This window comes from Pimephales promelas, chromosome 8 (genome assembly GCF_988280905.1).
Source record: "Pimephales promelas chromosome 8, fPimPro1.hap1.1, whole genome shotgun sequence".
NCBI lineage: Eukaryota > Metazoa > Chordata > Actinopteri > Cypriniformes > Leuciscidae > Pimephales > Pimephales promelas.
The window spans coordinates 4,596,331-4,621,767 of record NC_142776.1 but is presented as its reverse complement, the minus strand read 5'-3'; the positions used below and the strand labels follow the sequence as shown (position 1 = coordinate 4,621,767).

Here is a 25,437-nt window from a genome sequence, read left to right as displayed (position 1 = left end):
GAGTCATTAAATCATGTTTAATTTGGACTTTTCTGAGCATGCTCTTTGAGGTGGTGACCATAGACCTCCATTATATGTCCAAAAGGCACTTTGGTTGGATTAACTGAGATGGAAAGAGAGAAACCTTACAATCGGCTCAATGTGTTGCCAATTAATTCAGCTCATTTCATAGACTGGAAGATGATCTGAAACTGGAGTCCATTTAAAGCTGTGCTCAGACTGGCACTAATGATGAGATATCCTATTTTAAACCCCAACTAGATGTTCAGATTTCGATTTCCGTGTTAACCACTAAAACACATTAATTAAAACACTAGAACAATATGTTCTTTTGAAATACTTTGTTGTTCAATTATCTTCCTAGTTCATTAAGATCCTTAGAACTCAGGCTGCATAAATGGTTATTTCAGAAACCTATATTTTTTTCAATAAATATAAATACATTTCTGTATTTTATATAATAAATACTAATTCGTTGTTCAAACGGTTCTGATGTTAAATTTGAGCCATATATAGTTAGTTAAAATACATTTAGTTTGCATGCTTAAAACATATGTTTAAATATTTATAAATATATACAGTTGCATTTATAGTGCACGCATTGGCCAGGAATGTGCATTGAGTAATTTGAGGTTGAGTTTGAAGTGAACATACTGTATTATAAATTTAGTCTATTGTAATTAGAGTAAAGAAACACCGTTTCCACTACAGTCCACTCAGGCCATACATTGAAACTGCAAAAATGGGTCATTCAGAAATCTTGAGGCTGTTTTTGAAGAATGGGGCAGTGCCGACTAAACTGGACGGCAAACACAATTAAGCACAGTTCCTAATTTCGCAAATGCAAAGAAGTCATTTTTTTTTATACAAATCTTAAAGGTACAGTAGTAAAAAGACATGACAGTTTTAGGTGCAAGGCACCTTGGATAACATTCGGGAGAGAAATAAATGTTAAAACGTAATATATGTCCTTTTGAAACAATTATTTATTTTTTTTGCTACCATCACTATTGGAGAGTCCAGTGTTCAAACTGTGTCTCTGCCTCATCGTTCTCTCCACTAATGACAACAGTCACACTGTAGATTGAAATATCTTTCCCTCTCTCCATATGACAAATTAAAATTCACTCAAGCATCGATTCTCTTATTATAATTGCCCTTAGGGAAATGAGCTTTTTAGGAGAGAAGGAAAAAAAAAACGTGGAGGAAAAAAAGTAAATTGAGTCTTAACCCCATGGATACATTGACAGCAGTTGCATTGTGGGTCTCATCTGCCCCTGTTGAATTAGTGTACAGGGAAAGTATAGAGTAAATGTGTTGTGTATGGAGGACGAGGTCAAAAAACAACAGATGGAAGCTGACATGACCTCAGCACTCTTAAGAGACTGTTTGCTTAGTCAAGAGCCGCACTGAATTCAATGCTGTTATCAAAGCTGACGCCAGCGACCCTGACACCAAGTAACATTTGATTCAAACAGAGTTCAATTTATAGCTTACAGTAGGACATATTATCTCTATTAGGTTCGAAATGAATTGCAGAAGGAAATAAAGTAATATATACGCTAATTCGTCAAAGGGGCAAACTGTTATCTGTTCTGTAAAGTGAGATTACCAGCCTGAAATATTACTCCATTCACTCGCTCACTAGAGACTCTCCTTTTTTTCCCCCTCATATTACTAAAATATTTAGCATTCTTGATTCCCAATGTCTGACTCCTGTTACATCAAATAAAATCAATCTGCATCAACTTCTCGGAAGGTTGTTCGTGCAATCCTCTTGAAGATAATTAAGAGTCCATTGGGAATTCAGAGGAATATCATCACTGAGAATTTTAATTTCTTATATTTCTGGTAATAAGGCAAATGTTTAGCAATTTGATGCTAAAAGGGAAGGCATGTATAATTTCATATTTAAAGAAAAGGATATCTTGTTTTGCGAGTGTATGTTTCTAAACAGAAACACTTTCCGTCTGCTATTGGTCAAATTCAGGTAGCCCCGCCCCAAACTAATGCCATTGGTTGAGTCAGTTTTGCTGTGTTGGGCTGTTTAAAACATATGACATAAACAGAGCCTCTGCATATTAGGCAACACAGAAATGATCAGCTTTAATAGTAATGTAATAAAAGCACGCTCGTGTTAATGGTTTGCCTTTTGCTTCTGAAATTTTTGCTCACAGAGTCTATGTCAGGACTCTTCAGCTGCTTGGTTTTCAATGTCTGAATTATTCAAATTTAAATTAGAGCAGGGATAAACATCATCAAATCTAATTATCTAATTGTAGTCAAACGTGTTGATGTTAAAAGCAAAGCTAAACACACAGTTTATTGACGTTATATTGTAAGGGGAATTTCACTAATATGGGTGAATATCTTTTTAAAGGTCTGGCTGGTGAACAAATATGACTTAACAGCTTCAATTATCCAATAAGGGGTTTGAAAAATTACACTGTTTAAAAAAAAAAAAACACATTTAAAAATGATTATTTGAAAATGTTGCTTCCTTATATCTTTGACACAATTAACTGACAACAGTTTATTCACAAAATATAATACAATTACTTTAGAAACCATGTATACTTTGTGCAAGTTTTTTGACAAATGCAACCAGTGAAATTCCTAGACATTTACAGATACTAAGAGTGCAGAGCAAACCTGTGGAACCGATATTGTTAAAAAAAAAAAAAAAAAAAAAAACAGAACATCACCATTAACACTCACACTGTAAAAAAAAAATATTGTTGGTTGAACTTAAATTAAGCTACCTGGTTGCCTTAATTTTGAGCTTATTATATGTTAATAAATAAATAAAAAGTTATACATTGAATGAGATTGGTTTAATCAACAGAAACTCAAAATATTATGTTATCTCATATCAACTGGTAATCTATATCATTCATCTGAACAGTAGTATTGTAAAAAAATATATATAATAATAGCATTTGCATAAATGCATTTGACAGCTACAATATAATATCTATACTGAGTCTATACTAATTAAGAAAAGTAGCTGAATATAGCCAGAAATAACTTCAGATCAGTAAGTTCGCTGTTATCAAACCATTATCACAAAAAAAAAAAAAAAAATCATTACATTCTAAACAATGCTGGATTGTTTTAACCCAAAATTGGGTAAAACATGGACATAACCCAACAAATGTTGGGTTAAAAATGTAATTTCAAATTTTAATCTAACTTCAACATTCACTTTCAACTGTACATGTTTTAATGATATTTTTAACCCAACATTTGGGTTGAAATAACCCAGCATTTTTTAGAGTGCACATGATGTTCAATGTACCTTTTAGCCTTGATTTCTATGCAGCAGTCCTGCTCGCAATTACCAATACTTGTTCGTATAATCACAACATGCAATGCAAACATAATATATATAAGGAATCACAAACCGTTTTCTAACCGATAACATTAATAAATGTTTCTTGAGCAGCAAATCAGCATATTAGAATGATTTCTGAAGGATCAGTGACACTGAAGACTGGAGTATAATGATGATGAAAACCAGGAATTAATTACATTTTTAGAATATATTAAAACGATACTTTTAAATTGTAGTAATATTTCACCACATTGCTCTTTCTGCTGCATTTTTGACCAAATAAATGTAGATTTCCTTCGAAAACACATTAAAACAAATATCGCACCAAACAGCCATAGTACGGAGTGATTCTGATCCTTAAAAACTGGTCCACTTTGACTTGTAGGATGAAAAGATCTGACTGGTGAAGATGTGTTTGGGTATTACTTTCACAGCTCCAGAGGTCACTCTCTGTGATCTCCTCACTAAAACGCATTATGACGCGAGAAGAGCGATAGGCGAGAGCGCGGCGGACCGGACGCTTTTTTTCCCCTTCTCTCTTTGCAGGAAAAGGACATGGAGTCTCTGCGAATTCTCGCAGAAGAAGCTGTCACTCGCCGCGTGTAGCCTCTTGAAGGCAAAATGTCATCCAACTTGTCAGGACTCTAATCCCAGAGAACCATTTACTGTAGTGCTCCATCTCTCTTTCAGTCCTTTTCGTCTCTCAACATCCTCTCCTTTACGAACTTCTCCCCTTCCATTTGTGTCTTCCCTCTCATAAATATTCCTTTCTCTGCACCCACACACACTCTCTCTCTATCTACAGGCCCGCTGACGATCATCTCTCCAGCGTGACACGTTAACTTGATCAGCGATCATGAGTGATGTCACGGACAAGAGGTGTGTGTCTCTCATCCCTTAACGACCTCCATGACTCACTCCCATCCATCATTTCACTTTTCCAGCACCATTCCACTGCCTCTGCCATTGAAATAACAGCTGTTCCTCCCCAAAGTTGCTGTATCCCTGTGTGGCGCGCTCACAGGCCTGTCCCTGAGCAGCTGCACTGCGACTGGAGATGCTGGGGTGTTTTCCGCTAATTACCCAGCGCAAACAAAGCCCCAGGGCCGTGTTTCTACTTCCTGTTTATTTCTTTCATTTGCTTTTTTTTTAAATCAGGGTCTCAATCAGAGATGCTAATCTTGCTAGGGGATTAGCTATTCCGCTGTGTTGCAAACACGGTACGGTTCTCGTCGACTTTCTCAAAACAATCCGCGTTCGGTGGAGTCATTAGCATGTTTCTGTTGAAGCAAAGCCTTTATCTACACCTCTCGTCTTCAACATCATTCCTCTCAGACTCACTTCCCACTGTCGAAACAATTGAGGCGTATTGCACTCAAAAATGCCAAGTGCTAATCAAAAGTGAGCAGTTTAATATGAATTTACTATGTGCACCATGAACTGAGATGTCTTAGAAAATACTGATACGTTTGTCAAACTTCATCCAAAGCTATTTACATTGCATTCAAAGTATCTATTAAATCAGTAACAATACAAAAAAGGTTTAGTTCGTTAGCATTAGTTAAAGGGATAGTCCACCCAAAAATAATACTTCTGTCATTAATTATTCACCATCATGTCGTTTCAAACCCGTAAGACTTCTGTTCTTCTTCGGAACATAAATGGAATTTTTTTTTTATTTATTTATTTTTTTTTTAATGAAATCTAAAAGCTTTCTGTCCCTCCCATTGACAGCAAGGCAACTTTGATGCATCGAAAACTTATAGAGGTCCTTAGTGAAAAAAAATATACCAAAATACATTTTTTAATACTGAGTATACTACAAGTCCACAATTCTCTCAGCTGGATTCATTGCTCCTCGAAGTGAAACTAAATCCGCACTTCTGAGGGAAATTTCTCAGGATTATTATTACGATAGTATTATTCCTCACAGTGTAGCAAGACGACATAGAGTACATTAATCTAATTAAATATCTAATATATTGATGTTTTACTGTGGGCGTTCACAGGTTTGAATGGATCGCCTCGGATCATTTGCGTTTGAATGGCGCGCACTCTCCGTGGGCGTGTTCACATTAGTAGATAATGAGCTGAACTGAGAACGACTGACATCACTCGCTTTTCGTACAGATTACATAAACAGAAAATATTTTTCTTTTATATAAATTACTTAATTTAAAAGAAAACAATTCAAGCTTTATAAAGAGATATCACTCATGCCTGCGTGACTGAGTATTCGCTGAGTTACAATTCATTTTCTGACATGTTTCACAATGGACTTCACTGACAGAGAGAAGGCAGAACTCGCATCATGTTTATTTTTCTTTATTTGGCAAAAAGCACGAGACTTTGTTTTAATTGTGAGTATACACAAAAAAATAGACGCTTAACATGTTTGAATGATGTACAACACTTATATGTAAAATCCAAATCAACAGAGTATTTTGAGTCTCTTTTGCACTGATAAGAACAAAAAAGCGAGCTGGCAACGCCGGCACGACCGCAGACCCCAGGGTTAACATTCCTGACATATAATACTTGAGGCTTACTGATATAAATATTAGAATTAAACTTTATTGCACAATGCATGCACATTTCTTAATTAGGCATAAAATGTGTTTTAACACCACTATGAGTAAGGATGGTACGATCTCTGTATAATCAGTGTTTAATTGTTAATTTGTTTGTCCTTTTTATTCGAAACTATTTTTTATTCCATATAGTTCTTCTTATTCACAAACATATGCAATATCGTTTTTTTTTTTTTTTAATTTTCTAAATTTTTCTAAAATTTGCAGTAAAGTCGGACTTATGTCAATTCAGTATAAAGCCCCTTTTGGAAATAATCGTACTGTTTCTCTGAGATCCTTAATCACTTTATCTTATCTTAAAATAACTTCTTTTTTTGAGAAATTGAGGATTTTCAGTTATGTCAAGCTGATGTTACTGATGCATAATGTTGAGTTTTGTATTTCAACTGTGGTTGTGTGGGGGATAAATTGAGCATTTATTTTGTTTTGTATAATTGTAGTGTGTGTTTGTTTTGTAAGGTTGCTCTGTTTTGTGTTCTCTTTGGGTTTTTAGGACCCCTTGGAAATGAGATTCCTATCATTTCAATAAATTAATATTAAATAGTTCCACTTTAGCACAGTCAAGTATACCTAGTATAGGCCTATCTTTAGTTGTACATAATCACAATTTATAGGATATTAAAGGAATAGTTCCCTTTTGAATTTTTTTTCTCTCACACAAACCGCTCGTTTCGTGTCTTAGGCAATCAATGTGGACTTACATTTACTTTTCATTAAATTATGTTTAATTTGGACTTCTCTGTGCATGCTCTTTCAGGTGGTGACCATAGACCTGCATTATATGACTGACAGACAAGAACGGTTTGACCTAAAAATATCAAAATGGAACCGCGGAAACAAAGACACCTACATCTTGGTGGATGCCCTTGAGGTAAGCTAAAACTTATCAAAAATTCATTTCAAAGTGAGCTATCCCTTTAAGTACGCAATTAATTGTTCCAAGTTTAGCAGACTGAAAGTATTCCAATTTAGTTTAGTAAAACTACAATTGTAGGTTATTTATATTACTTGCATAACATGCAAATGGATTGTAGTACACTTAGTACATTTAATTTCCTATGGATTGTAAAACAAATCCAGATGAATTGAGTGGTTTAGTCCAAATTATCTGAAGAGACACAATTGCTATATGATGAACAGATTGAACTTAGTCTTTGGAAATCAGTTCATGCACTACCTTGAAATCTAAAAATAACATTTGGCATTGCGCCAAGCACTGGTGTTTGAGTTTTTAAACATTGTGGTATCAATGATTTCAGTTATACCTGCTCTTAAACCGTACATAAAAATAAAGTGTGGTTGGTTAGACAACCTTTCCTGTCCAAGTAGGACAATCTGATCAACTGATGACCAACTTGGACCAGTTAAAAACCATGCAACTTTTACCAAAAGCTGTTTTTAGCTTGATTTTCATGCATCTTCCCTTCCTTATCCCCCACAAGGTGACTTTTTACACCAGGAACGTTCATTGTAGTTGATTGTGTGCTTGTTCTTAAGAAATGGGTATCTGTCTGAATGATGAAATGGCTCCCTGTAAGCTTGAATCTTTTTGTTTAAACACGGATTTGTGTCACATTTCCATTCCAACTATACAAATAGAGCTCCAAACAAGCTGTGACTACCACCATGCATTTGTAATGCCGTCTTTCCCTCACCGGATTGTTTGGATTCATACACGGGGGATGTTTACTTATAGAACAGTTTCAGACATGATAGATGGTCCATGAAAGTGTGATTTTATAAAGTCCACACAATTTGCTTGTCTCAAGTTGCATTTCGGAATGCAAACAGGTTCGTTTTCGCTTCGTGAAATGCGATGCGCTGCGATTAACATCCGAAAACGCCTTTACCCGAAGCCTCTCGCTCGCTCTCTCAAAATATCTCTAGTCCACACTTAAAAGTAGACCAGTGGGGTGTCAGTTATAATATCTAATTAATGAGTTAATTAAAAGACTTCTCTCCTCTTTTCACGTGGTGTCAGATAGAGAGAGAGAGAGCAGATGTCTATATATATTTAGCTCTAAAGTTCACATCTATTACTCTCCTACTTTGAGTAACTTTTAGGACTTTTTTTGCTTTAGGGTCAAGGAACCAGATAGAAATCTAGGTAAAAGCATTGTGTAATAGATGCTATGATTCGACAACGATACAAAGAGGACTTCCAAAGATGTCTTTCATGTCCTCAAGGGATTTTTTTTTTTTTTTTTGAGAGAGAGAAAGCTCAGATGGGGAGATGGGGCTGTAAGTACACATCTTCCAGAAATTCTGCATGTGTAGCTGCTGAGTTCAGGTCAGTCAGATCTGTTTAATGTCAATGATGTTGTCGCCTCTGGATGAATGGTACCCTAGGGGTCCATCAGGAGCAGCTCGACTTCCATTCCAATGACCTTCACTATGATGCATGTCTGCACAGGGAGAAAAAGAGTGATTCGCGTTTGCATCTTTTTACTGCGTGGGTTGGTCCACACGGGTTCTCTCTCGGTTGTAGGGTTCGGCATAGTCTGGAAAAAGTCTCGGCCATTTGCTATGCTGTCACAAACATCTCTCAGATGAGACCTCCGCCAGGGCCTGTGTGACAGACCAATAAGAGGCTTATTAGAAATACTGTACACGATTAAGTGATTAGTTTTACATCAGCAGACAGAAAAGTAGTGGTTCTGTGGAAATGAAGCATGTGGTTAAAAAAGGAGTGTCGAAATCGTGTTCTCTCAAGACTTAACTTATTTCACACTGCCAAGATACAGTATTTTGACACACATTCAGCCTAATGTCTGCACTGTAAACCCGAATAAGTTCCCAGAACTCAAAAAATTTGAGGCAATCGATTGCCTCAAATTTTTTAAGTTGATTAACTTAAAAGTCACAATTTTCCAGAACTTAAAAGGTTGGATTACCTGAAATTAAAGTGCTCATTTAGCTCAACTCAAATTTTTGCAGTTAATAAGACTTAAAGTTTTCTGATAAGGCAACTTAATTATTTTCAGTTATTATAACAAAGTTTTGAGTTTTCACAGAACTTAAAAAAATAAGTACACCACACAATTTTATGTTAACAAAACTCAATTTTATTGGTTTGTTTCAAGTACACAATAGTCAAATATGTTGAGTTTGTTTACTTAAAAACATGTGACTCAAAACTTAAAATATTGAGGCAATCGATTGCCTCAATTACATTGAGTGTATCTAACTTATCTTAGCTCTAAAAGTAAACATGTCTGCAATTGAACAGTATTTTCTTGCCCACTCACTTTTAGCACACTGCAATGCTTAAATGAAATATAAAAATAAAATAAAAAAACATTTATAAATTAAAATATATTTTTTTAAATATACTGAGCTGCAAAAGGAAGACTACCTGATTATTTGCCAAGTAATTGTATTCATAAATTATGAATTTACATATTTTTAAGAAAGTCAAAATTCACAGATTCTAACCCATTCTAGCCTTCCAAATGTGTTCCTGGTCACTTAAGGGGATACTCCACTGGTTTCATATTAAACACTTATTCCCTTAATGGGATACTACACTTTTTGGAAATAGGCTCATTTTACAACTCCCCCAGAGTTCAACAGTTGAGTTTTACAGGTTTCGAATCCATTCAGCTGATTTTCTGATATTTAGAAGAATATCAGTAACCAGACAGTTTCTGGTCTCATTGACTTCCATAGTAGGAAAAAATATATACTATGGAAGTCAATGAAACCAGAAACTGTCTGGTAACTGATATTCTTCTAAAATTCAAAAAATCAGCGGAATAAATTCGAAAACGGTAAAACTCAACTGCTTAACTCTGGGGGAGTTGTAAAATGAGCCTATTTCAAAAAAAATAAAAAATAAAAAAAATGGAGTATCCCTTTAAAGGGATAGTTCACTTTGAAATTAATGTTTGATATGTTTTATCTTACCTCAAGGGCATCCAAGATGTAGGTGTGATATTTTCAATTTTGATATTTTTAGGTCAAACCGTTCTTGTCTGTCAAGTCATATAATGGAGGTCTATGGTCACCACCTCAAAGAGCATGCACAGAGAAGTCAAAATTAAACATGATTTAATGACTCGTAAATGTAAGTCCACATTGATGGCCTAAGACACGAAACGAGCGGTTTGTGGGAGAAAACTAACAGCATTTATATCGTTTTTACCTCTTGTAACCACAGCCACGTCCAGGTGATCTGAGGGAGTAGGCGCTTCTCTATGCACAAGCGCCGGAAAGCCCAGCAAGTGATATCTCTTGCACGTGTACGTCACTCATTGTTTACACAGAGATTTCAGAAGTTTTACCTTTCACTGTGAAGATCTAAAGATATTTAGATATACAGGAAATAGCAATGGAAGACAATTTCAATATATCTACAGACAATGTTTAATTTTTTTTCAAAACCATATTTATTTGAACCAGAATACACCGATCAAGAATTCAGGGCAGCATCCGCTGCAACAGCACATCTTCAAGCCTCAGACAGACAGAGATCTCATCAAAATTGGTGGTGTTCTTGTAGCAAGTGTTGTGAGATGCCAACAGAAGAGGAGAGCATATGTTGTCACGAGTTGAACATAGCAATGCCACAACTAGATGATGACAACGAGGACATTGGATCGCCCTGAGTTCTTGATCGGTGTATTCTGGTTCAAGTGTATATGGTTGTTAAAAAAATTCAACATTGTCTGTTGATATCGAAATTGTCTTCCATTGCGATTTCCTGTATATCTAAATATGTTTAGATCTTCACAGTGAAAGGTAACACTTCTGAAATCTCTGTGTAAACAATGAGTGACGTACACGCGTGAGAGATCACTTCCTGGGCTTTCCGGCGCTTGTGCAGAGAGAAGAGCCCACTCCCTCAGATCACCTGGACGTGGCTTTGGTTACAAGAGGTAAAAACGATATAAATGCTGTTCGTTTTCTCCCACAAACCGCTCGTTTCGTGTCTTAGGCCATCAATGTGTACTTACATTTACGAGTCATTAAATCATGTTTAATTTTGACTTCTCTGTGCATGCTCTTTGAGGTGGTGACCATAGACCTCCATTATATGAATGAAAGACAAGAACGGTTTGACCTAAAAATATAAAAATTGAAAATACTGCAGAAACAAAGAGACACCTACATCTTGGATGCCCTTGAGGTAAGATAAAACATATCAAAAATTAATTTCAAAGTGAACTATCCCTTTAACTAAGACGAGTTGATGCATACTGCCCTACAAAGGCAAAGTGCAGTAACTACGCAAACAAAAAAAACGGAGAAAAAGGCCTTTAAAGTTTTTTTTTAACCCAGATATTTTTTCACAAGACAGAACACATGTCATAAAGCCAATTACAAGTCTTAACTCAATTTTGAGTCTCGTTTCAGTGCGTGCACTAAATCGATCTGTCTTGTGGCGAAACTTTGTTAGCACCCACCTAGCTTTAGCCCAGTTCATTCATTAGGATCCAAGCAGAGAAGCGACCAAACACCTCCACGAGTAGTGTAACTCCACCAAGAATGGTGATGCAAAATAAAACGCGTGTAAAGTGGGTAACTATAATGTATGGCAGAATACCACAGCAAGTGCTTGGGAGCACTTTGAATCGGTGCAGTAATATCATCACTCCGGAGAGGGAGAGGACTTTTCACGAATTATGATATTACTGCATATACATATATAAGCTCCTTCATAGATAAATATGTGCCGAGATGAAGTGCTCCCAAGCACTTGCTGTGGTATTCCGTCATACATTATAGTTATCCATTTTACAAGCTTAGAAAAGCGCAACGTTTTATTTTGTGTCACCATTCTTGGTCGAGTTACACTACTTGTGTAACTGTATTTAAATAGGGGAAACGTGGATGTGTTTGGTCGCTTCTCTGCTTGGATCCTAATGAAGGAAGTGGGCTAAGCTAGGTGCTAACAAAGTTTCGCCACAAGACAGAGCGATTGAGTGGACACACTGAGACGAGAGAGGTATGCATCAACCCGTCTTAGTTAAGAGAATAACTGTTTAATATGGAAAAAACGGTGGAGTATCCCTTCAAGGCCCTACAAAATAGATATTTATCACTAATGTCTGATATTGACCAGACAACTAATCAGATAGTCAGGAAATGAACCAGAGTAATCAAAAAATAATAATAGATATTACCAAAATGAAATTCTTTCATTACACCTGAACTTTATATATATATAAAGTGTGCTTTTGGCTTCCTCTATTCTGTAGGTGAAAGAAGCTGCGCACGACTTACACTTCCAGGTTATTTTGGAACCAGCAACCTAAAAGGCAAAAAAAAAAAAAATGACAAACTTTAGACCACCAACTAAAAATTTTAAAACAGAATTGTTGATACTTAATTAGTAACTACAATACTATTATCTTACCAAAACATCATTATGGAATACAGCGAACACTTATTTGAAATGACAACATATTGACAAACAATTTGTTTTATATAACGTAAACTTGTTTTATAAAAAGTTAACTTATTAGTTAACATTTTTTTAAGACAAATCTTGAATTAATTTTTGGACTCGTTTTTAGACCAAACATTTTTTTTTTGCAAGCAAATACAAACATAGGTAAAATATGATCTAGGCAGGGTCAAAAGGTAAATATCAATTAGGAAGATGGTATTTATGAACAGAACACTTTCATGAACTGTTGACTTAAATACAGCAAAAAGCTTTATTTTGTTCAAAGAGGCAAGTCGAATAAACAATGATATGTGGGAGTGTGTCTTATTTAAGGTCACCACCACACCCAAAACATTGTCTGAGAAAAAAATAATAATTTCAGTTATTGGAATTTAGAGGGGTGAAGGGGGAGGATAAAAAGATGATTGACAGATTAATTCACATTCATTGGATTACCTGGTATCTTTATCATGTCTCCAGTTTTCTTTCTTAACTCTGTATTAACTTCTTGAAACTGGAACAGAGAGATGCATGCAAATGCATGAACTGATCTGAAACTGGACAATTAAAAGCATTCAAAGAGTGTCATAATATAAATACTTCCATTTTTACATTTTCCCTGTTTATGATCTTTTAATTTGATCACCAAAGTGTCTAACTTAGCTACTAAAAGGCATCAAGCTAAATTAACATTACTGTAAAGTAGCAGCACTGGAAATTTACTGCATGCATGGTTAATTAAGAATACTGCAATTTCTACAAACTAAATGGAGTTATTCACTGTCTATCTCCCCTACATTTAGATAGGTGGGCAAATGCATTTTTGTCTCAGTGCATGCATTGTCAGTGCAGGCCCTATAATGCCCGTTCATTATTTTAATATGACAATGGACCTTAGCGGTGCACTATTGAAAGTTTCCACCAACAAAAAATATAAATCGCATACCAGGTGTCTGCACGGTTCAACTAACGTCTAATTTTCGAACACCACATTTAAGCGGGGATAAGCATGCTATTCAGATATATCCGTCAAGATAAGACTCCCGTGATAAGCCAGTGAAGGTCACGTTATACGCTCTCTGAGACAAACAATTAAACAAATCTATAAAATAAGTTAAAGTGAATAAATAGTAAAAATAAAAACTTACAGTTAGTCCAATGATGCTGACTGCTGCCGCATAGGTAACGTCCTGCAGGCCTTCTGTCGTTGGTGCTTCCCGCCACCCGCGTGCAAAATGTTCTTCTGTTTTTAAGATCGCAATCAGCGTAGGCTGATGCAATGCATTAGCGCCGCCTTCTGCTTCGGATGTTGAATCAGATTACTGTAACTCGGAATTAAAAATAATTCCTGAAGCTGCTCAACACTTAAATAAAATATATATAAGCTACATTAAAGTGATGGCAATAAAAATACAATAAATAAAATAAATACATTTTTTCTTCAACTAATGTCTAATGCATTTCAGTTTTCCCCAATGTAATTGTCTTAATAGGCTATGGTTGTAATTTATTTATTATGATCGATTTTACTTATTTGGTTAAGCACTTTGAGATTTTATTGTATTTTATATAAATATTGTATTTTATTATTGTATTTTACATAAATTAAGATTATCCCTATTTGAAACAATAAAAATACCTGTACTTTATCATTTGTAGCATGTAATTACTTAACTGTATGAAGTTGTATTTAATTTATGTTTTTAAGTTATGCTTACTTATTTACAAACAAAGTTCCGTTTAATCAAAAAATATTAGTTACAATTACTCAAAAAGGGAGACCATGTTACACCAACTTAAAATAATTAAGTTAGTAGAACTTTTTCTAAAACTTTGAGTATACGCTACTTAATCTATTTAATTAATTTCAACGTTCGGGTTTACAGTGTGCCTACTTTTATTGAAAAAAAATAAAAATAGCTTTTTTAGTATTTTGTCTTGTTTTCCAGTAAAACATCTACAAATCGTTAAAAGACCAAGAAATCTTTGCAGAGAATCAATTCGATTTTCTTGGCAAATTGACAACTAAATGGATTAATTTGACAATGTGCATGCATGGAAAAGATTCAATGCAATGCTTCTGAAATCAACATTGATGGATGTATTTTAGTGTTAGCTTTTGATTTATTTATATATATATATATATATATATATATATATATATATATATATATATATATATATAATTGAATCACTTAAAAAATATGAGTATTCTATTGACAATCATTTCATTTGATTTATTTTTGTTGCATTTATTGATCAATTTAAATGCGTTTTCCAGTGATGTACAGTATATTGACAAACAAAATGGCAATAATTTATCTTCAATAATTACACACAAAAAGGTTTAGGATTTACTTTGCAGGTTTTACTTTGAAACAATTTCCCTTAACACATTTTAGTGAATTAAAAAAAAAAAAAAATACAAATTATGGGAAAAAAAAAGAGTTTAATTTACAACTTTTTTCAACATTTTTACACACTGTAAAAAATATTTTCAAGATTTATCACAATATTTTTTCTTTTGTCAAATCAACTTTATAATAATTTATTTAGTTGAGAACTTATTATTTTGAGTTTCTAATGATTAAATTAATCTCCTTCTTTGTATTAACTCACTTTTTCCAGTTCAATCAACTTAAAATTTGAAGGCAACCCAGGTTACTTACTTTTTTAAGTTAAACCAACAATATTTTTTTTTACAGTGTAGTAATTTCAGATAACATATAATTTTGAGTTTCTGATGATTAAATCATTCTTATTCACTGTATTAACTCACTTTTTCCAGTTCAATTAACTTAAAATTTTAAGGCAACCAGGTCACTTACTTTTTTAAGTTAAACCATCAATATTTTTTTTACAGTGCAAAAATGTTCGTGCACACAATTTCCATTCAATGAAAGTGTGCTACACATATATATATTACAAAAAAAATATATGTGTGTATTTAAAAAAAAAAAAAATGCACACCAGCTTTTATCTTTTTAAATCCGTTATTTCAATCCGTTTTAAAGTCAGTTCAAGATCTATTAATCAAAACAATGAGTAAATCACTTCTGAAATGAACTACATTGATAACCTGCTCATCATGATTCACACAAAGTCACGTAATGTGAGCCTGATCCCAAATTAAGAGCAAAACTGCGCTTAGATGATTGTCAGTTAACCAGTTTTGGAACCACATACACGAATCAGATGCCAAAAATTGCTTTTGGTATTTACACAGATCAAACAACACATCTACTGTGCTACAGTAGATGTATGAAACAGTCAGAAGTGGTTGATAGTGCGAAACCCGAGTGACAGAATATTAAAATATGTGAAATTTGGAGAACGCCTCATGAGAGACGAATGTCCTGCCCATCTAATTATGAAAATTAATCTTAAAGCGAGCAGTGTAAACATGTTTATTGACCCAGTGCCCCACTCTTGTGTGTCTTTACGTGGTGTAATTGCGGTCCAGCATCGAATGGAGACCGATTCTTCCGGAGGATACATCCATTTGTCTTAATCTGCCGTGACCTACATCCCAGACATCTTCTCCTCCAAAGCCGAATCTCGCACTGGATTGCAGGAGCACTCTTCTTAGTCGTGCATAAGTGTAATTGATGACTTTGACCTTCTAATGGTCCAGCATATTCAGTCACTCACAGATACAGCGTCCCGTGTCTCTTAAGGGCGCAAGTACACAAATAAATTACCTGACGAGGAGAGCGCTTTCACCAAATGGAATGGAATAAAATACGTGGGAGATGTCCTCACCCTTCTTCTTATACGAAAAGGTTAATCCTCAATCTTGGATTCGTTTGAGTGTAAGCCTGAAAATAACATGCGAGACATGTATGTTTTCCTAAACTCTCTCTCTCTCTCTTTCTTTCTTCTGCTTTCTGAATTGGTAAGAGGGGTCTTAGACGCCCGCTGCTGTCTTAAACTCAAATGCAGCTGAAGTGGATTGGATCTCACCAGGAAACAACACTCTGGCTAATCTAACACAGTCAATGTTCATCAACAAAAATGTGTCATCCACTGACAAGGACAAATCGTTACTCTCAAATGGTTTGGCAAGGGAACTCAGCGTGATGTGTTTGCTTTGTTCTTTCCGAGACTTTGCAGACATGTACGCATGTTAGAACCTTCCATTCGCCAATCTATCTGTCATTAGCTATGTTACGTTATTCTGTTGCAATTAATCAAAATGCCGTCAATTTCCTCAAGAACTCATTCAGCCACGTCTGTCTATCCCTTTTTGTGATATTATATGTGTGTGCATTTGGCAGATGTTTATATTTTTCCAAAGTGATTTAAATTTCATTTGACACACACATTTGGTCAGTTCATGCTTTCTCTGAGAAGTGAACCCATGACCTTTGACATAGCTAGTGCCGAGTTAGCAAGTTTGAGTGTGAAAAAGGACACTCCTTGTGAAAAAGAATTGTAGTGTGCAAATTGTGAAAGTAGTTTGAGTGACACTTCATTTTACAGCGTCCCTGTTGCATATCTTACATGTGCGGACTAGTAATAAAAGTAAATTATGCATAATTGCAATCAATACCCTAAACCTAACCCTAATTTTAAAGTAATTACACTGTAACAAGGAAACCTTTGACTAAAGTTTAACCATGTATTTAAAAAGAAAATCTGCACTTACAGGTATATTAATGAAAATTAAAGAGATTACACTTCCATGTTTTAACCCAATTAAGTAAACTTTTAAAAAGTGTCCTTTACAATAATATAACATTTTTAATTATTGTTTTTAAAAAAATAAACCCATTTTAATGTGTTGTCTAACATACTAAATCACATACAAATATTCATGATGTACAATTTTACAAATTGCATTAAAGCATGTTTTAGCTTGCCATAAATGTTTGTTGCTACGTTCAACTTTAGATTCACTTTAACCAAATTTTAAAGACAATAGAATTATGCAATATCATATAAAGATGTGCAACTAATTACATTTAATGTAATTGCACACTGTAAAAAAAAAAAATCATGATTTGAAATCACAACTTTTTTTTTTCTTTTTGGCAAATCAACTTAGATAATTTATGTAGTTCAGATAACATAATATTCTAAGTTTCTGATGATTAAATAAATTTCCTTCATGGTATTACCTCATTTTTTGCATTTCAATGAACTTAAAATTTTAAGGCAACCAGGTTACTTTTTTTAACTTAAACCAACTATATATATATATATATATATATATATATATATATATATGACTGTAAACTATCAATTCTTTTTTTGAAACAAAATCATATATATATAATTTTTTTTTTTTTTTTACCGTGATACGTCTCATATAATGGTATATGATTTACTTTGAAGCAAGTAAGATGCCTATATATATATATATATATATATATATATATATATATATATATATATATATTTATTTATTTTTTATTTATTTATTTTTAACAGTTATACGTCTCATTACATTCAGTTTTCACTAAGGTATATTGTTTTGTAATAAGTACATTGGAAAAAAAAAATGGTGTATGATTTACTTTGGAACAGACAAACAGACAATAACAACAACCTTTGACTCAACAAACTCCCAATTACTACATATTAATAGTTAGTTAGTTGTTAAGTTTAGCTATTGGATAGGTTAAGGGATGTATAATATGGTCATTCAGGATAAACATTAATATTTGCTTAAGTGCTAATTAACAGCCAATATCCTGTATGCTAACCAGCCGCTTTACAGTAGTTAACAGTGAGAAATGGACCCTAAACTAAAGTGCTACCAAACTTTTGCATACTGTATTATTTGTAAAAGTATGCGTACCTCTATTTCACAAGGGACATCCTGAACAAAACAGAGTTTGCACATGCAGTTGCTCCAGAAATGAAAAAAAAAAAGGATGAATTATGGTGTGGGCAGGTAGCAGGCAGCATATGAGGGACATGGACATGCTTTAGATGGATTTCCGACATGCAGTTCCATTGTAAGCCGTGACACAAAGACTCGAGACGTCTGCCAGGAGCTTTACATCCCATGGCCAGGAACCACAGCTGGCTAGAGGCTTCCTAAATCTCATCTCCTGGTCCACACACAAGGGACGAAGAAAAAAAAGCTTGGTAGAAAGAGTCAAAAGGAAGAATTATCAGACTGACAGAGAAGGGGTGACGAGAGGGAAAGCCGCCCCGTAGCTCTCGCTCCTCTGGGGCAGGAGTTGGCGGGGGATGGCACAGATGGTACTTATCGCCGGGGGTATGGAGTGTCTTCGGCTGGGGGGAGAGCAGAAGGAGTCATGAGAGGCAGAGAGGGGACGTCATGGCAGGTAGGAATCCGGTGAGGGTCCGCCATCCGGCTCCAGTCATAGATGGATGAGACCAGGAGGAACGAGCCATTTACGCGCAAGTCTCTGTTGGGCAAATGGGGCAGGAAAGAGATGTAGAATGGGGGTGGAAAGACTTGGAGTGCTTGAATAGGTTTCCTGGCACTCTCAGTGCTGGATGGCACATTGAAGACTGCTGAATCCTCCAAAGACGCTCCGTGCCAGGCAGTGCCAGCCTGTGCTACGGCGTGCCATGTGCTAGCACGGGACGGACCTTGTGGGTTTTGATGCACACGTTTGTTGCTCAGTTCTTGGAGATGGATAAGTTGCTCTGTAGACATAAGTTGACTGGAGTGATAAATGAACTTCCAGAGACAAAATCCTCCCCTCACATCATTAACTCGAGTGAAGTATACGGCTGGAAATCCAGCAAAAGCCACCCAAAAGCTCTGGCTGGTCCAAGCTGGCCTAGATGCTTGAACAGCTGGACTACCAGGAACTGATCGTCACCATGAAGACGTTCCCTAAGCCGAATGCCTTATTCAGAAAGTGGTTTCAAAACGAGTTCTACCCGAAAAATAGGGAGAATATTCGGCAGACTATTCGATATGCTACATGAATGAATGTAATAAGCTCGATTTCAAATCAAATAGCTGTGTTGCCATCTTGAAATGTATGAATGATATATTTCTCTATCTTTCTCTCTGAGATGGCCAGGATTTGTACACTTGTATGCATACTGTAGTGAAACTTGTTTTAGCAGTTTTAAACAACTGAATATTTCACGTTCTTCACGTTCTAACGCACCAAGTCACAAAGCTCGAATGATTTCAGATTGGTTTCTTGAACATGTCAGTGAGTTGACTGTACTAAAATGACCCCCACAGTCACCAGATCTCAACCTAATAGAGCATCTTTGGGATGTGGTGGAACTGGATGTACATCCCACAAATCTCCATCAACTGCAAGATGCGATCCTATCAATATGGGCCAACATTTCTAAAGAATGCTTTCAGCACCTTGTTGAATCAATGCCACGTAGAATTAAGGCAGTTCTGAAGGCGACAGTATGGTGTTCCTAATAATCTTTTAGGTGAGTCATTAAGTCGTACATGCATGGAGAAACACAAGCTAGATAATATAAAACAAAAAAAAAAGGATAATTTCTCTTTTTTTAATAGTACAGTGTACAATAATACAATGTGATGAGCAACCCGGTCTCATCCCAAGACGTCATATAACTGACGTTTTGGGACGTCTTTTGACCATGCGTCAATATTCGCCTTTTTAGGGCCCCCTTAAACGTCGGTAGATGAGGTTATGGGATCCTAACTCTACCCCAGACCTAAACCTAACCCTAAACCTAACCCGTCACCTAACTGACGTTAAAGGTAAAGCGTCAGTTGTATGACGGCCCGGGATCGCCATCTACCGACGTTTAAGGGGGCCCTAAAAAGGCGGATATTGACGTATGGTCAAAATACGTCCCAAAACGTCAGTTATATGACTTTTTGGGATGAGACTGTGTTATGATGAGAGTGAACATCCAGTTAGAATAAGAATGAGTGGATCTCTGCTGTGAAAACAAGCATGAAAGCAGACACACAAGATCCTCTCATTTATTAAAATGTGTTAATGAGAGTCCTCCACAGCTCAGAGAATGACACTAGTTCGTTTCCATTACAGTCTCTCAGAGAACCTTGCTTTCCTGCTATAAAAACCATAGTCAGTCCTCGAGGCTTTGATGGACTCACAATGCCATTTGTTTTGCAAATCAAGTAAAATACAATTAACCAAACTCTGAAAACGCTATGAAAAATCAGAAGGGTGGTGATGGAAAGCTTCGGTTATTCGCTTCCAGAGTAAAGTTGCTTCCTTCGCAGAGCAAATAAAAGACTGCTTAGGAAATGCACTGTATCTAGCAAGCCATTTTAAACAATAGGGGTATTTGGGAAGTCCCATAGCTGGCACTAAGAAAACATCTCATGGCAGAAGTAGAGCAGAGAACTAATGATTCCAGCAGGTCTCCAAAGACCTCCAGCCCCAGCAGCTTGATCACTGTCAGCACGGCTGTTGCTGGGTCGCCCCGCTGTTTGCTTGCGATCGGCCCACTATGGTGCGCCAAGCCAACAAGTCCTGCAGCCACCATTTGCATATGGCCTGCGTCCACTAATATGTTACATCTGTTGTTGCAAATATTTATCCTTCTCTTTGTGGTTCTCAGAGCCCGATGGGTTCCTTTAGAAACCTTTATTAGTAATGATGTATTAAAAATGGGGATTTTTTTTTTTTTTTCCCCCCTTGAGTGTCTTTTTCCCATGCTCTCTTTATTTATGCTTTTTTAGGGAGTGGATTTTAGTGTGAATGCAGATGGTGTATGACAAGCCTCTAGATCCCTAGTAGCAAGCAGACGCATGTTCTACCCACCGCAAAACACACGTCATTTCTTTCATGTTCGTCCGTGATGGTCTCTTCTGACAAATCAAGGAAATCAATTCCAAGATGAAAGCTGCCTGAAAAGTGTGTGAAATGTGTTCTCATTGAAACGTACCATTTATTTACAGCTCAACAAACAGGTCCAATAAGGGTGTGAGAAGAACTTCAAGGGGTTTAAAGCAGCACTCAAAGCTATTATGAAATCCTCTTGATCCTTTTGAAAGATTCAATTATTTGGGAGAACGTGTAATAAGCTCTATAGCATACATTGAGCATGTGCCATAATGTACAGACAACAGAAAAACAAAACAAAAATATATTTTACCTACAGCATAATGTATAAACTATGGAAGAGGATTAGGGCCAAGCATTAAAAAAATAAAAAAATAAAACCATCTCGAGATTAAAGTCATTTTAATGCGAGATTAAACTCGTTAAATTTCAAGAAAAAAGTCGAAATACAATCTTGAGAATAAACTCATTAAATATCGAGATTAAAGTAATTCTGATGCGAGATGAAACGCATTAAATTTTGAGAAAAAACAAGTCTAAATACAATCTTGAGAAAAATCTCATTAAATATCGAGATTAAAGTCATTATGATGCAAGATTAAACGCATTACATTTCAAGAAAAAAGTTTAAATACAATCTTGAGAAAAAACTAATTAAATATTGAGATTAAAGTCGTTAAATTTTGAGAAAAAAGTCGAAAAACAATCTTGAGAAAAAACTCATTAAATATCGAGATTAAAGTCATTATAATGCAAGATTAAACTTGTTAAATTTCGAGAAAAAAAAGTCGAAATACAAGCTTGAGAATAAACTCATTAAATATCGAGATAAAGTCATTATGATGCCAGATTAAACGCATTAAATTTCGAGACAAAAGTCAAAATACAATCTTGAGAATAAACTCATTAAATATCGAGATTAAAGTCATTGTAATGCAATTAAACTCGTTAAATTTCGAGAAAAAGTCGAAATACAATCTTGAGAAAAAACTCATTAAATATCGAGATTAAAGTCATTATAATGCAAGATTAAACTCGTTAAATTTCGAGAGAAATTCAAAATACAATCTTGAGAATAAACTTATTAAATATCGAGATTAAAGTCATTATGATGCCAGATTAAACGCATTCAATTTCGAGAAAAAAGTCAAAATACAATCTTGAGAAAAAACTAATTAAATATCGAGATTAAAGTCATTATGGTGCAAGATTAAACTCGTTAAATTTCGAGAAAGTCGAATACAATCTTGAGAATAAACTCATTAAATATCGAGATTCAAGTCATTATAATGCGAGATTAAACTCGTTTAATTTCGAGAAAAAAAGTTAAAAACACAATCTTGAGAATAAACTCTTAGTTTATTCTCAGTTTCTTGGTTACAGAGAAGATATTTTATGTATCAAAAATTATACATATAGTTTTATTCAGGCCCAAATTTAGCAAAAATGTGCAATTTGGTGTTGTTGCTGATATTTCTATCATGTTTCTGAATTGTGAGATATTAAGTCACAATTCTGAGAAAAAAAAGTCAGCCTTTCCTCAAAATTGGACTGTACAACTCACAATTGCGAGTTTACTATATATCTCACAATTCCAAGAAAATAAGTCAGAACATAAACAGACACAAGTCTTTTAAAACATTGTGTACAGTTTTTTTTTTTTTTTTTTTTTTTTTTTAGCCAAGTTTACATCATGTTGATAATTCAGAAGCCTTATTTTGTGTATCTAATAATGCAGATAGCTCTATTGGGTCTATTGGGTTGATACTCTATTTTTTTTAAGTAGTTTTCACAATTAACTGAAATGTGGTTTGTATTTAAATGTAAATAAAACAATAAACAAAAACAAAAAAACTGAATGTAATACAGAATTACAAATAGAAGAACTTAAGCTGCTGGTGAAGCTGTTTATATGCATCCTCAAGCACAGAAATCACTTCTCCTCTGGAGAGAGCTGGTCATTGTACTGCGGCACAGCAGAGTTTTGTGCGTTTTCATTAATGTTTCATGCTTAACAGCGTGCGAGTGGTTAGCGTAGTCTAGCAAGCCAAAGTTTAATATTGGCAATAGGTCTTACTGCCAAGACAATTCCCTTGGATGCATTTGAGCATGCTGTTTTCTTTCTTTTTCTTTGGACATTGCAAAAGCAAAACAAATATAACACTTCTTATGGGTATTACAACTTTATTTATTACCAACGATAAAGAGAACCCTGGAAAATAAAAGAGATCCATTACGCATGCAATGTAAGCAAACACTGCTTGGAACAGCCAGGGGTGTTCAACAGGATAATGGATTGTATTATATCATTGAGGTTTATACCTGTCTTTCTCACCGCAAAAAGCACGCAGCATGAGATTGTATATGTCTACAATTTTGAAATGACGACAAAATGGTAATTTAACATTTTCTTGTGTCTGTAAAACACAATGTTCTGTTATAGATCTTTAACACACACACACACACACACACATATATATATATATATATATATATATATATATATATATTTATTTATTTATTTATTTTTTTTTTCTCCATGGCTCCATGGCCATGTGCTCTATCCCAGTGTCAAAAGTCAAGACTAAAATATAGTTTGACTATCAAACTTACTAGCCACTCACATTTTCACTAGCCACAATTATGATATTTATACCATGGGGGTAACCTGCCATATAGATATTTTTAATATAATATAATTTGGCAGCAGGCATATTATGCTGCGGTCACTTTAATACCTGACACACGGATCCATTTTACTGTTATACGTTTTATTTCTCAAAAGTTTACGTGAATATTCGCCAAGAGCGGCATTTTCACTTTTATTTTGTGTGTATTTGACTGTGTAAGCGCAGTAAGCAGTGGAAAATAACTCGATTTTGTATTTAGAGGCTTAATGTGTGGGCAAAATCTGCGAAAAATAATAAAATGATACACAATATTTAATCCCATGTTGAAATTCAAGCCCTGCACACCAACAATATTAATTTGGAACAAATGAAATGAGTGAGTGAGGGGGACAGTTTGTGTCATCTCGTTGTTGGAGAGATCATGAGAGAGAGAAAGCGCAGCTGGTATCGTGTATCTAATCTGGGGAAATGAGTATTGGAAGCTTTTCAGAAATGTCTGTATCAATATGTATCACTGCACTTAGTTCATTATTTCAGATGTATTTTTAAAAGACTATTAAAAAATGGATATATACAATTCAACCAATTCAACTTTACACACCACTGCTGCAATACACTGCCATTTTAAAGGTGTTAATGTCAAGGCCTGGTCAAAAGTAACATGTTTGAAAAATAAAAACAAATGGAATCTTCCATAATATTCACATTACCAAGATCAAACATTTCAGAGATAATGTTTTCATTACTTAATGGGAATGTCGGTAACATATTTGTGTTAGCTGGAAGAGGGCCGTTTCTAAATTGATCCACAAAGACGCATGCATCCCTTCGGTATTTCTCAAACATCTCAAGGACTGTCAGGGGCCAAATTGAGAATTTGATTTCATCTTAAATCCCAGAGAAACCTCAAACCTGTCAGAAACTCGGAGCCTTGGTGAGTGTGCTGCTTCAGGTTTGTCTCAGAGGGAGCATCTGCCCAGGAGAGAAGGGCTTTCACAGAGCAGACAGACAGATTGAATCATTAGTGTGGCTGTATGAACGGACAGGGGCCAGGCACAGGGGCGGGGGCTGTTTGTACGTGAGTGAGCACTTTGACTCATTCCAGTATATTCATAGACATGGCAGGCGTTATGGGTAATGCACGTTCTCTGGGAGCTTTGGACGAAATCGGGATGATTTTGGTGGAGAGTTGCATCAATTATTATCAACCTAATGTCACATAGGCCTTCGTATACTGTTAATCGCATCGACGAAATTGCAGGTGTAAATATGAAGAGTTCAGATGCAAAAGCCTCTAAATGCCATTTGAAATTTTCTTCTTTAATGATGATTTTTATCAAACTTATATATTTAAGTTCAGTAATTTCACTTAAATGGCAATGATAATTACCTATTAATTGTTATTTAACTGAAATTACTGAACTTAAATATACAAGTTTGATATAAATCATCATTAAAGAAGAAAATTTCAAATGGCATTTAGAGGCTTTTGCATCTGAACTCTTCATATATAAAAAAGTGTTGTTTATGTTCATCATAACTATAATTAAATGAGTTTAATTCAAATGTACTGTAGATTCAAATATGGTGAGAACAAAATAACTGAGCCACTTTGCTAAAGGGTTAATTAACTTACTCAGCTTAATTGGTTATATCCAGAATATAAAATAAATATAATGTGCATAGACAAAGCAAATCATTGTTACAGTTTACGGGCATATTATTGCAAACGACATAATCACTTCTC

General features: G+C 35.1%; 1 long non-coding RNA gene across 2 annotated transcripts in view; it reads left to right on the top strand.

Annotated features, from left to right (window-relative positions):
* LOC120491348 (uncharacterized) overlaps nucleotides 1-25,437 on the top strand; it is a 67,631-nt gene that overhangs the window by 3,514 nt on the left and 38,680 nt on the right. Inside the window, exons 1-2 of one of the 2 annotated variants that reach the window (XR_016169600.1) lie at nucleotides 4,140-4,213; nucleotides 6,683-6,796. This is a non-coding gene — a long non-coding RNA (uncharacterized LOC120491348). Of the gene's footprint in view, nucleotides 1-4,139; nucleotides 4,214-6,682; nucleotides 6,797-25,437 lie in introns of those variants that run through there. The other variant, XR_016169599.1, reaches the window with a different exon arrangement.